The 14,613-nt window shown below is 34.0% G+C and overlaps 1 pseudogene; it reads right to left on the minus strand.

The window, feature by feature from the left end:
• Window positions 1-10,933: 10,933 nt before the first annotated feature.
• Window positions 10,934-12,076, minus strand: LOC101094649 (annotated as a pseudogene).
• Between the last annotated feature and the right edge of the window lie 2,537 nt (window positions 12,077-14,613).

Genomic DNA, 14,613 nt, shown 5'->3' on the forward strand with positions numbered 1-14,613 from the left:
AACTCTAGAAGATAAAGCAGGAAACAACCTCTCTGACCTCAGCCACAGCAATTTCTTACTCCACACATCCCCAAGGGCAAGGGAATTAAAAGCAAAAATGAACTATTGGGACTTCATGAAGATAAAAAGCTTCTGCACAGAAAAGGAAACAATCAACAAAACTAAAGGCAACCAACGAAATAGGAAAAGATATTTGCAAGTGACATATTGGACAAAGGGCTAGTATCTAAAATCAATAAAGAACTCACCAAACTCCACACCCTAAAAACAAATAATCCAGTGAATAAATGGGCAGAAAACATGAATAGAAACTTTTCTAAAGAAGACATCCAGATGGCCAACATGCACATGAAAAGATGCTCAATGTCCCTTCTCATCAGGAAAATACAAATCAAAACCACACTGAGATACCACCTCATGCCGGTTGGAGTGGCTAAAATGAACGAATCAGGAGACTACAGATGCTGGAGAGGATGTGGAGAAACGGGAACCCTCTTGCACTGTTGGTGGGAATGAAACTGGTGCAGCTACTCTGGAAAACAGTGTGGAGCTTCCTCAAGAAATTAAAAATAGGTCTACTCTATGACCCAGCAATAGCACTGCTAGGAATTTACCCAAGAGATACAGGAGTACCAATGCATAGGGGCACTTGTACCCCACTGTTTATAGCAGCACTTTCAATAAGCCAAATTATGGAAAGAGCCTAAATATCCATCAACTGATGAATGGATAAAGAAACTGTGGTTTATATACACAATGGAATACTATGTGGCAATGAGAAAAAATGAAATATGGCCTTTTGTAGCAATGTGGATGGAAATGGAGAGTGTTATGCTAAGTGAAATAAGTCATACAGAGAAAGATAGGTACCATATGTTTTCACTCTTAAGTGGATACTAAGAAACTTAACAGAAAACAATGGGGGAGGAGAAGGGGAAAAAAAGTTAGAGAGGGAGAGTGCCAAACCATAAGAGACTCTTAAAAACTGAGAATAAACTGAGGGTTGATGGGGAGTGGGAGGGAGGGGATGGTGGGTGAGGGGTACTGAGGAGGGCACCTGTTGGGAGGAGCACTGGGTGTTGTATGGAAAGCAATTGGAATGAAATAAATTTCATATTAAAAAAAGAAAAAAAAATTAACAGTTTGCCATGCTAAAAAATAAAAATAAAAGAAATAAAGCAACTGGCCATGTAGACATTGGTTAAAAACTTTCGACAAGAGAAAATCTCCAGGCAAAATGATTTTACTGACAAAATCTCTGACAGGGCATTACTTACACATAGATTTACAATCTTCTCACAGACTCACTGTAACCTGCAAAGAGATATTTCTTATCCCTTAATCTTTTCTTGTATGTTCTTAAATTCCAATTTAAATTTATCTTTGTAAATTTTAGAAATTTTATTTTAGCTTTGCATAATTAATTACTGACAAAAATACCATTTAGCATAGCTAGTGTCCTCCTGACAAGATGAAGGTTTGAAGTTTTCACAGCACTCAATTTGGATATAACTTAAATGAAGGTGCTTTTCATTAAAGCATTATTTACATATTTGATTGAACATGTGATTAATGTCTTTTATTATAGGGAGGGACTGGCTTTGGTAGAAGCAAGTTAATTGAATAAAAGTGACTACTCAAACACAGCATTGGAAATGCATATGTTTTCACTCTTATGTGGATCCTGAGAAACTTAACAGAAACCCATGGGGGAGGGGAAGGAAAAAAAAAAAAAAAAAGAGGGTAGAGTGGGAAAGACCCAAAGCATAAGAGACTCTTAAAAACTGAGAACAAACTGAGGGTTTAAGGGGGGGGTGTTGGGAGGGAGGGGAGGGTAGGTGATGGGTATTGAAGAGGGCATCTTTTGGGATGAGCACTGGGTGTTGTATGGAAACCAATTTCACAATAAATTTCATATATTAAAAAATAAGGAAATGCAGTTGGCTAAGAAAAAATGAACACATAACACAATTGTGGGATGCTTTAAAACTAATGTTTAGAGGAAATTGGTAACTTTGAATGTTTACATTAGAAATAAAGAAGAGTATAAAATCATTTTTCTAAGCTTAAACTTTAGCAAGTTACTAGGAATTCCTTAAGAAGCCTTCTTAGAAAGACCAAACACATCTCGCATTATAGCTCATTAAAGCAGGAAAAAAAAAATCACAAAGCCACACCTAGCTGCAAGGCAGGCTAGAGAATTAATACTTTAAACCCAAAGTATGCCTACACTGATTATAGTTGAGATCCCTTGTGAAAAAAGAGAATGGATGTCGGTTAGCAATTTGCAGTCTCTGCCACACAACTGAATACAGAGATAACACCTAAGGGTCTACGAGTATCCCATTAAGTGACCCTTTCCACAGACATTACATTTTTCTAGAAAGAAATAACATTAAAAAACTGAAACTACAGCATTCTTTGAGGAATGAGTTAGGCCAATCTACAGTCTGAATAAAATGTGAAGGAAAGTAGAATAGGATAATTCTATTTGGTCTTGGTTAAAAATAACTCATTTAATCCACAAATATATGGAAAAATTAACCATATGACAAACACTAGTCACATATTGAGAATACAGAGATAAATAAGACAAACATCTCTACTTATAAGGAACTTATATTCTGAGGAAAAGGCATAAACTAAAGAAAGAAAAAGGAAAAGGAAAAGATATGAAATAAAATAAAATAGAATAAAATAATAAAATAAAATAAAATAAAATAAAATAAAATAAAATAAAATAAAATAATAAAATAAAATAAAATATCCTGTGTAAGTACCAGGAAGAAAATAAAACAGCGTGGGACAGACTAGTGGGAGAGGCTACTTTATAATGGATGTTTAAGACAATCTTTCTGAGAAGTTGGCATTTGAGTTGAGAATGGGATTAATGACAGTAATTATATTTTTTATTTATGTATTTTGAGAGAGAGAGCACAGATGTGCATGCATGTGTGCAGGTGAGGGGCAGAGAAAGGGGGAGGATCCCAAGCAAGATCCACACAGTAAGCAGGGAGCCTGTTTCGGGAACTCAATCTCATGAACCCTGAGATCATGATCGGAGCTGAAATCAAGAGACAGATGCTTAACTGACTGAGCCATCCACGAACCCCAGGGAATATTACTGGCCAAAATAAAAAAGAGAAGAAAATCCTGCCATATGTGACAACATGAATGGACCTTGAGGAAATTACGCTAAGTGACATAAGTCAGAGACAACCATTGTATGATCTCACATATACGTGGAATCTAAACAAATAAATAAACTCTTAGAAAAATAGATCAGATTTGGGGTTACCAGAGGCAAGAGTTGAGGGGTTGAGGAAATTGGATATAGGGACTCAAAAGATTTCTAGTTACAAGGTAAATAAATGCTGGTGGTGTAATATATACATGAGGGCTATAGTCAGCACTGCTCTGTGGTATATTTGTAAGTCACTAAGAGAGTAGATCCTAAAAGTTCTCATCATAAAGGGAATAATAGGTTTTCAGTAAATATAACTAATATTGTGGTTAAAAACATATAACATGAAATTTACCACCTTAACCATGTTTAAATATACAGTTCATTAGTGTTGAATATATTCATACTCTTTTGCAACAGATTCTGGAAGTTTTAATCCTGGAAAACTGAAACTTTATACCCATTAAACACTAATTTCCCTTCCCTTCCCTACCCTCTAGCCCTTGGCAATCACCTTTTAACTTTCAGTTTAAAAGATTCTTGCTACTTTAGATACTTTGTGTTAGTGGAATCATACCATATTTGTTCTTTTGTGACTGGCTTATTTAATTCAGCAAAATATCTTCCAGTTCTTTCATGTTGTAGCTTTTGACAGCAATTCCTTACTTACTAAAGCTTCATAGTAGTCTGTGATATGTATATGTCACGTTCACTTTATCCATTCATCTGTCAATGGACATTTAGGTTATTTCCTTATCTTGACTATTTTCATTAATGCTGCAATGACTGAGTAAGCACAGATAGCTCTTTGAGATCTTGATTTCAATTACCTGGATATATACTGAGAAGTAGGAGTGTTGAATTATACAGTAGTTCTATTGTAGAAATCGCCACACTCTTTTTCATGATGGCTACAACATTTTAAATTCCCATCAATAATATAAAAACATTCCAATTTTTCTACATACTCACCAACACTTGTTATTTTTTTCTCTTTTGATAGTGGCCATCCAAATGCAGTTATGTGATACCTCGTGGTTTTCATTTGTATATCTCTTACAACTAATGATGTTGAGTAACTTTTCATATATTCTTGTATATATTCTTTGGCTACTCATAAACATATTATTTGGAGGATTGTCTGTTCCAGCCCTTGCCCATTTCTTCATTTGGTTATTTGTTTTTGAGTTGTATGAGTTCATTATATATTCTAGTATTAACACCTTATCAGATACACGATTTGGAATTATTTCTCCCTATATGGTAGGTTATCTTTTCAGTTTGTTGCTTGTTTCTTTCTCAGTACACAATAGTTTTTAAGTTTGAGGTACCCCCATTTGTCTACTTTTGCTTTTGTGGCCTTAGTTTTTGGGGTCATAGTCAATAAAACATTACCAATCTAATATCATGGAGTTTTCCCCCATATTTTCTTGTAGAAATCTTATAATTTTGGTCTTATGCTTGTCTTTAATCTGTTTTGAGTTGTTTTTTGTATATGGTAGAAAGTAAAAGTCCAATTTCATTCTTTTGCTTATGGGTATGTAGTTTTCCCATCACCATTTGCTGAAGAAACTGTCCTTTCCCCATTAGGTAGTGTTGACCCCCTTGCAAAAATCATTTGACCACATCTGCAAGAGTGTATTTCTGGGCTCTCTGTTCCATTGATTTACGTGTCCATTTTTATGACAGTTCTATACCATCTTGATTCTTGTTGCTTAGTAGTATGTTTTGAAGTCAAAAAGTGTGAGGCCTCCAACTTCGTTCTTCTTTTTCAAGATTATTTCAGATGTAGATTTTATATATCTATATATATTTATAGATATTTATATATCTATAAAAATATTTACATTTTATATATCTATATATATTTTATATATAAGATTATATATGTAGATTTTAGGGGGAATTTTTCTATTTCTGAAAAAAATACACTGAAGTTTTGATAGAGATTGCATTAAATTTGTAGATCACATTGGATAGTATGGACAATTAAATAATACTGAGTTCCAATCCATGAACGTAGGATTTTTACATTTATTTGCATCTCCTTTGATTTCTTTTAGCAATGATTTGCAGTTTTCAGTGTTACACATCTTGTGCCCCTTGATTAAGTTTATTTTTAGTATTTTATTATTTTTGATGATACTGTAAATAAAATTGCTTTCTTAATATCTTCTTCAGACCAGTCATTACTAATGTATAGACTCAGAACTGATTTTAACAGTTGTTACAGAATCTTTGCGTTTGTATACATAAGATTTTGTCTTCTTCATGATCATTTATTTCTTTCCAATTTAGACTTTTTTTCTCGGTATAATTGCTTTGGTTGTCTCCTGAAGTGTTGTGTTCAACAGAAGTGGTGAGAGTAGAGATCCTTATTTATTAACTAAACTGATAACTAAACTCCTGCTTCTGATCTTAGAGGAAAATAATTCAGTACTTTGCCATTGAATCTAATGATTTATGAGTTTTTCATTTATGGCTTTTATTATTTTGAGATAGTTCCCTTTTATCTCTAGTTTGTTGAGAGTTTTTTTATCATTAAAAATGTTGAATTTTGTCAAACAATGTCAATTTGTTCTTCATTCTGTTAACATGGTGTATTACATTGATTTATTTTTATAGGTGAAATCATCTGTGCATTCCAGATTAAAGTAAATGTTTTAATAACATGTTTAAAGAGGATCTTTTACCACTGTAATAATGTGATTTTCTTAATTGCAACTGTATATAAGTCTTAGTCTAAATCCTGCTTCTGATGGAACAGCTTATGTCTGACTTCAGCTATATTCTGATGACTAAGAAATCGTTGAACGTGTGTGTGTGTGTGTTTGTGTGTGTGTGTTGTGCAATAAATGAGAACAAATACAAAATACTAGTTGAAAAGGTAAACTCTCAAACCATACTCTATGAGTTAAAATTTTAACTCTTCTAAGAAGCTTACTAGTTTTTTGAGGTTGGACAGATTAGTTAGTATGTTTGTACCTCAGTTACCTGAACTATAAAATGTAAACATCAACAATAAGTGTCTCATATAGCCAACAACAAGGATACATGTAATTCTGGAATTGGCTATTGCATGCAATTTCATTGCTGAAATTAGTGTTAATTTTTAAAATAAATGTTTTTATTTTAGAATAGTTTTATATTTATAGCATAATTATGATGACAGTACAAAGAATCCCCACACTCTCCACATCTAGCTTTCCCTATTATTAGAATCCTGTATTATTAGTATGGTACATTTGTCACAACTTAATGAACTAATTAATTAATACTGATACATTTTTTAAATTAAAATCCAATATTTTTACTTTTTCTATCCCATAAATCTTAGTTTTACTCAATGTCCACATTCTTTTTCAAGATCCCATCAGGTTACCACATTATATTTAGTCATCAGGTTTCCTTAGGCTACTCTTGACTGTGACAGTTTCTTAACTTCCATTGTTTTTTACCATCTTGACTGCTTTGAGAAATACTGGTGAGGTATTTTTTCTATAGCCCTCAATTTGAAATTGTCTGGTATTTTTTTCTCATGATTAGCCTGGAGTTAGGGGTTTTCAGGAGGAAGACCATAGAGTTAAAGTGCTATTTTCATTATATCATATGAAGGGTACATACATACTTTCAGGACGACTTATCACTGTTGACATTAACCCTGTTTCCTGTCTGGGTGGCATTTGTCAGATTTCTCCACAGTGAAGTTACTATTTCTCCCCCTTTTTCTATGCTACCCAGTTTGGAAGAAAGTCACTCTGTGCCACAGCCCACACTTAAGATATTTATGTTTCTATCTAATATTCTTTTAAAAGTTTCATTTATTCTGCCTGCAGTATGTTCCTTTTCTTCTTGTTTTGCATTTCATATTGTTTTAATATTTTATTATTTCACTTTATACCTAAATTGGTGGTTACAAACTACTTTACTATTTTGTAATGTGCATGCTACAAATCACAGCACTCATCAAAAAATTATATATATTTTCATTATTAGTAATAAAATTTACTACCTTTACAACAATGCAAGGGCCTTTGAAAAACTTTACATATGTTCTTCTATTTCTGTCATATGTATAAAATTATGTATGTGAGAGGGGAGTGGGGGTGGCTCAGTTGGTTAAGTATCTGACTCTTGATCTTGTCTCAGGTCATGACTTCACAGTTAGGGAGTTCAAACCCTGCATTAGGCTTCATGCTGGCAATGAAGAGCCTGCTTGGGATTCTCTCTTTACTCTCTCTCTGCCTCTGCTCTCCCTCTCTCTCTCTCTCAAAATAAATAAACATTAAAAAATAAAAATTGAAGAGAGACATATATACATGATATATATATATACATGATATATATATATATACATTATATATATATATACACACACACACACACATATGTACATATATATATTTAAAACTATCCAAAGAATTCTCTTAATATTTTTGAATATTGAGAGAAAACAAATTTTGAAAGTACTTGGGAAAATCACTGTATAATACCAAAATGCTACATAGATATTTTTAATGTCCTATTAAATTAGGTAACTTGAAAGAAAATAGAAAATAATAATTCATAGTTTACAAACCTGTTGAAAATGTCAAGTTTTTATTGTTCATTACAAGTGCCCTCCTTTTTTTAATGTTTATTTATTTTTGACATAGAGAGTGCCAGAGGGGAGGAGCAGGAGAGAGGCAGACAGAGGATCTGAAGCAGGCTCTGTGTTGACAGCAGAGAGCCTGATGTGGGGCTCAAACTCATGAAGTGTAGAATCATGAATTGAGCTGAGGTTGGACATTCAACCAACTGAGCCACCAAGGCACCCCAGTAAGTGCCCTCCTTAACCTCTGTCATCCATTTAACCCATCCCCCCACCCACCTCATCTCTAGCAACCCTCAGTTTATTGTCTATAGTTAAGAATCTCTTAATGTTTGCTTCCCTCTCTTCTTTGTTTTCCCCTATAGTCATCTGTTTTGTTTCTTAAATTCCATGTATAAGTGAAATCATATGGTATTTGTATTTTCTGACTGACTTATTTCACTTAGTATAATATACTCTAGTTCCATACACAATGTTGCAAATGGAAAGAGTTCATGTTTCTGGTGGCTGAGTAATATTCCATTTTATATGTGTGTGTGTGTGTGTGTGTGTGTGTGTGTGTGTGTGTGTGTATACACACACACACACACACACACACACACATATATGTCACTTCTTTTTTATCCATTCATAAGTTCATGGACTTTGGGCTCTTTCCATAATTTGACTACTGTTGATAATGCTGATATAAACATCAGGGTGCATGTATCCCTTTAAATCAGTATTTTTGTATCCTTTGGGTACCTAGTAGTGTAATTGTTGGATCAATGTGTAGTTTTATTTTTAACTTTTTGAAGAATCTCCATACTGTTTTCCAGAGAGGATGCATGAGTTTGCATTCCCACCAAAAGTTTAAGAGGGCTCCCCTTTCTTGGCATTCTTACCAACACCTGTTGTTTTCTTTGATGTTAATTTTAGCCATTCTGACTGGTGTGAAGTCATATCTCATTGTAGTTTTGATTTTTATTTCCCTGAGTTTTTCTTTTACTTAGTTGGCATAGATATTAGACTTTTTTTTTTCAAAGAAGCCTTAATTACAAGAATGAAAATGGTGACCCATTTACCACCAGGGATAATGGGTATATAAACAGAAACTTTAGAATAATATATTTCACCATACTCAAAAACTTCTGTGTGAAAGAGTGGATAGTTGTAACTAGGATCAGTTAAATATAATACAATTATTAAGTTATTGATAATACTTCTGTATGTATGGAAGAACTCTCTCAGATATAGACATTTCTTTTTCCAATGATAATTTGCAAGTTTTTTTGAGTTTTATTAATATTTTAGTTGCTTAATTACAGGGTAATTATAAAAAAAGTAGGTAAGTGAGTTACATCTATCTTTTTGAACATGCCAAAATGATATTGTTTCATAAAGATAAAGATTAGCTTAAAAATTTTAAGAATTAGTTCAGAAAGATAACTATTAGCTCAGGAAAAAATAAATAAATAAAAGATCAGCTTTAAATTCCATTATTTGTGAGTTCAAAATAGTAAAGAGGAAATATATACAGGAAGAAAGAAAGTATAAACAAGAAAGAAAATGTGTAATTGAAATACTGATTTAAGGGGTGCCTGGGTGGCACGGTCAGTTAAGCATATGACTCTGACTCAGGTCATGATCTCTCAGTTCTTGAGTGTGAGCCCTGCATCAGACTCTGTGCTGACAGTGCAGAGCCTGCTTGGGATTCTTGTCTCCCTCTCTCTCTGCTTCTCCCCTGCTTACTCTCCATCTCTCTCTCAAAATAAATAAAAATAAAACTTAAAGAAAAGAGGTTTGTTTTTTCTCAGAAAGGAAATTTTAATGTAGTAAGCAAGTTTAGTAAATATCATTGTATTTTCTGTTGGTAATGAAGACCTGATACTTTCAGAAATGTATCAAAAAGAAAAAAAGGACCAAAAATATTCCTAATAAGAGGCTTTACAAGAAAAATAACAGCCCAAGTTCTATCCTTCTCAACCAGGAGAATTTGTCTCCTACACAAATCAGCAACCTCCCTCCAACACAAAAAAGCACTGCCATTTGCCTTGCAAACAGAACATAAAACATATGCCTTAGTTATTGAACTTGCACGTTAAGCGGAATTAGTGTAGAGCATATTTTAATACATTACTTCAGTACCCACTTGGTCTGGTTTACAATATTTGTTTGTAGATCCAGTTTTTGCATATTCCGTAAGTATACTGAACAATAAACCATGTGTTGTCCCATTATTTTTTAAATGTCAGTTCTTGTAGCTCAAGCAAACAGTTAAGATTATAAAGAGCTCTCTTGAAAGAAATTCTCAGATGAAAATACATTAAGGAGAAGCTTAAAGTTAAACAAACCTAGCTCTTTTTCACTAAAATGGTGGGATCAAAGTAGAATGTCAATTCTGAAGAGCAGCTCCATTTGTTTCCCCACGAGAAATGTCCAAACTTTTCTGGACTGACATAATTTTAAAACTAAGCCAAAAAAATATAGACCTTAAGATACTATGAAACTTGGAATAATGTCAGAGTTTATGGAATGGGAAATAGAATTGTTTTCTTTTTTCTTTTTAAAGAAACTGTAACTAATACATTTTAAGGGGAAAACAAACCAAACCAAACCAGAACTCTGAATATGGACAGCACTACCCTAGACTCTATGCACAGAACACCATGCAAGAATGAGTTACAGGTCAGTAATATCATTATCAGAGTAATTGGCTAGGACTTCTACTTTCAGCTACAGAGCTCCTAAGTCAAAAATGTGTTAAAAAAAGGAGGGGAGGACAAGGAGAAATGGGTGTATGCATGGTTCTATTATACACATGATATTCAGCAGCATTAAAATAATACCTTCCATAGGGTCCTCCAAATTGGGTAAAACCTATCTTCCACTGTTAAACATGGGAAAGATTAAGAGAGTGCAACAAATTCATTTGTAACTACATTTCCCATATTTGAGTGACAAGTATGTTCAATCTACTGCTGTACATTAAGAATATGTTGTGAATACATATGAATAAAGCAAAATGAAAACAAAAAGCTAAATTATGAACCTAATAACTGGAAAAACCATCTGTTTTAAAGCCAAATAGGTAGGATGCTGATCATAACTATATATGACATAATCTATAGAAAGAACGGCTAAGAAAACAATCTTCATTTGTTCAATACTTAGCTTGATGTTGTCCTAAGAAAAACAGTGATAATTCAATGAATGTATCATGCATACAACTAGAAAGTCCCCTTCTTGTTTCAAACTAATTTAAGTAACAATCTTCCTTGACGGATTTTTCTTCCGTGTCAAATAAACCTTCTATGTACAGGACCAATCTAAATCCTTCCTCCCCTTCAAACACTAGAAATTAACATCCAGGAACATTCTACAACAGAAAGTGCCTTAAGAAAGAGGATTTAGTGTCAGTGATATAACTGACCTGAGGAAGCTGGGGTGCTACTGACACTGATAGGAGCTAGTCAGGCAATGGTGGTTTGATTCTCCTGGGGGGTCCTCTAACAATTGCATGATCAGTCCATGCAGTGGTTTGCAGAACTCTGCATAGCCCCCTCCTGTGAGATGCAGAAGATAAAACACGTCGTGGCAGGAGATGGCACAATCCAAATGCATGAAGCTCCCATCAGTACCTAAGAGTTGAACATTGGCAAGCTTAGGCAGGGAAACCTTAAGTTGCTGGTTCACCCTTGTGTTTTTTGCCTCAAAGGGTGGGGCTTCTCACCTAGAAGTAACAAACCCAGTGCAATGATTTTAGTCCGAAGCTTCCTTGTTTTGATAGATTGTATGATGGTCTCAATTCCCCCTGCCACTTCTGCCATATTTTCTTGGTTGTTTGTTTCTTCCCAGACAACAATGACCTTTGGTTTAATATTCTCCAGTTCTTCATTCTTTAACCTTCATAAAACATTTCTTATTGTATCTCCGCCAATTCCAAAATTCAGTGCATGAAGTGGGGGGAAAATGCCATATTGTTTATTGATGCATTAACTGCACCATGGAGTCCCCCACAAGCAATACAACAGGTTCACTGTCTTTACAGTCCAGGACAAATCCGTTGTGCCGAGACATCCATCTGTCATCCCCTTAAATGTCTTCTGCTGTATGTGGAATAGCTTCTGGGTTTGAGTCTCCTTGGCTCATTCTACACTCAGGCAGATGGTACACGTGGGCCTTTAATGGTTGAGACATCCGTGGGTGGTGCACCTGTAGCTCAATGGGTCCCAGGGGCCCTGCTCCAATGTGCCTGCCCTTGGGCCAAACACCAGCCGGAGCTGCTTCTCCTCTCCTCTTGACCATGACAGCAAAGGCAGCTTTTCTTGGACCCTCTTTTTTTTTTTTTTTTTTTTTTTTGCAAATATGCTTCATTAAATGCTTTAAGTTTGCTTTATTTGTTTATTTATTTTTCTATGATCCAGCTGAATGTTAGTGGGTGTGCTGTAGAGGGTAGATTTACGACTTAAGACTCAATTCCTTTATCTGACTTACAGAGATATGCATTAGTATTTGGCCGGGTTGCACAGAGGAGTGCAGACAATTAATCCATTACTAGTCATCATGTTTTACAAGAAAAAGAAACTAGCTATGTATTATAAAAAGGAAAATGTCTCCTTTCATAAACACCCATCTTACCTTTCTCATTAAAACCCAGTTTGTATGCCTTTAAGCAGACTAAGAAATACTCTACAAAGAATTAATTAGCATTAGTTGACTAACTGTAAACACACAATTTGGGTAACCTATTTTGTTATAGATCCAAGAAGATCAAACAAACAAACAAACAAATAAATAAAAATAAATCAGCTACTATGCCATCTACCAAAGGAGACAGATATGTGAAGACCTGGCAATAAACACAATTAATGCTGTGAAGCAAAGTAAGTGACGATATAGGCAGAGGAAATGTAAGTCAAGGAATAGAGATTTATAGATGTTATTCTCTCTTTTTTTTCAAATAAAATTCTTTCTCAAGAAAAACATGAGTTTGGATGCAATTAGAACATAAGGAAGAAATTGAAACAAATCTGGAAAGGCAGTTTGCTATCAGACAGTGGAAGATCCTGAATGCATATAAATGAGTTTAGATTAGAAAAGATCTAAAAGTTTGGTAAGGAGAGTGGTATGACCAAATATTACAGTATGACCAAATATTTTCTTTTTTAGAAAGAAAAGTGTGGCTGGCATGTGGAATATGGTTTAGAGTGAGTAAAAACAAAAATGAAAGACTAGTTCTACAAGCTCAGATGAGAGACAGTTGAAACTTGTATCAGGCAGTAGTAATATAAATATTACAATAAAATAGTGGGAGAAAAGAGAGAGTTAATGAAAAAGAAGCAGAAGGATAGGGCTTATTTACACAGACAGGAGGATCCAAGAAAAGCCAGAGGTTGGAGTGAAAATCAGAAAAGAAGAGAGAAGTAGGTAAGGGGAAAATGGGAAATCACAATTCATACCTCTCTGTTGTTAAGAAACTATTTTGAACCACCCTCAATTTTTTCTGAAACAAATGCTTCCAATTTGTCCTATGGGATGTTTTCACTATATCACACTTAGTTAAAATGTGAGCTTTTAGGGACTACAACATACAACACTGTTTTCAGAAGCTTTAAAGTCTAATAACTAAATTGTTTTCCTGAATTCAGGCTTTTTTTTTTTTCCCTGACCATACCATTAAGCACTACTGTAAAACTGGTTTTGTTATTAGCCTAGGGCTTCTAGTAAGCACTTTTACTTTTCTAAAGGGCGAAAATCACAGACCCTTATGCCCTAAGTAATTGAGATATCAGTATAGCCTTTATTTTATTCATGGAGATTTACATTCAATTTCCATTAACCTTAATAGGAAGCCATTACCTAACTGGCATGGGTTATTGGTAATTAGAAAAATTCAAGATAGACTTACTTCATGTGATATTTTTGTTGTTGTTGTTACGAATGTCAACAACTTTCATTTCAAACTAAGTATGCATCATGTTATCTACTCCTAAACAATTCTGCACATGGGCAAAACTAATCATCTTATAGGAAAATTGTAAAAGAGCATTGAATCCGCTAAGAATGTTAAAGTATCTTTTAAAAATGCTCAGTTCTTATACTTATTTTAAGAAATGTCTAATGATCTGGGAAGTTATCTAAGAGAGATTTTATCCTTGATATCTGAATACAGATTCAAACAGCAAAACAAAACAACACAAAATATCAGCACATGTCAAATATAAAATTAAATACAAAGCTTTGCTGTTAATATTAGATTTTTAAATGTAACTTATGAATTTGTATAATTTGGGTGATGGAATTATTGAATTCAAATAATTAAGATTGGGGAGCAGGGGACGCCTGGGTGGCTCAGTTGAGTGTCCAACTTTGGCTCAGGTCATGATCTCGAGATTGGCAAGCTCAAGCCCCGCATCAGGCTCTGTGCTGACAGCTTGGAGCCTGGAGACTGCTTTGGATTCTGTGTCTCCCTCTCTCTCTGCCCCTCCTCTGCTCATGCTCTTTCTCTCTATGTCTCAAAAATAAATAAACATTAAAAAAAATAAAAAGATCAGGGAGCAGAAATAAATGAATTTGAATTTAATTTATAGGAGAAATACTAAAATTAAAACTTAGAATTAAATATCAAATGATTATATATGAATATATGTATGAATTAATAGTGTCAGTTCATGTTCATCTACAAATAAAGTGGTTGTAGAAAATCATAACAGCAAAACCACAAGAATCACTATGATAACATCACCCTTAAATTCTACTTTGACATTTAAATTTGTGTATTACTTTTTTAAAAAATTTGTCTATTTAAATAGCATTTATAGTTATGTATTTTCCATGTATTTGGGGCAGAATTCAT

This window comes from Felis catus, chromosome A1, assembly GCF_018350175.1.
Source record: "Felis catus isolate Fca126 chromosome A1, F.catus_Fca126_mat1.0, whole genome shotgun sequence".
NCBI lineage: Eukaryota > Metazoa > Chordata > Mammalia > Carnivora > Felidae > Felis > Felis catus.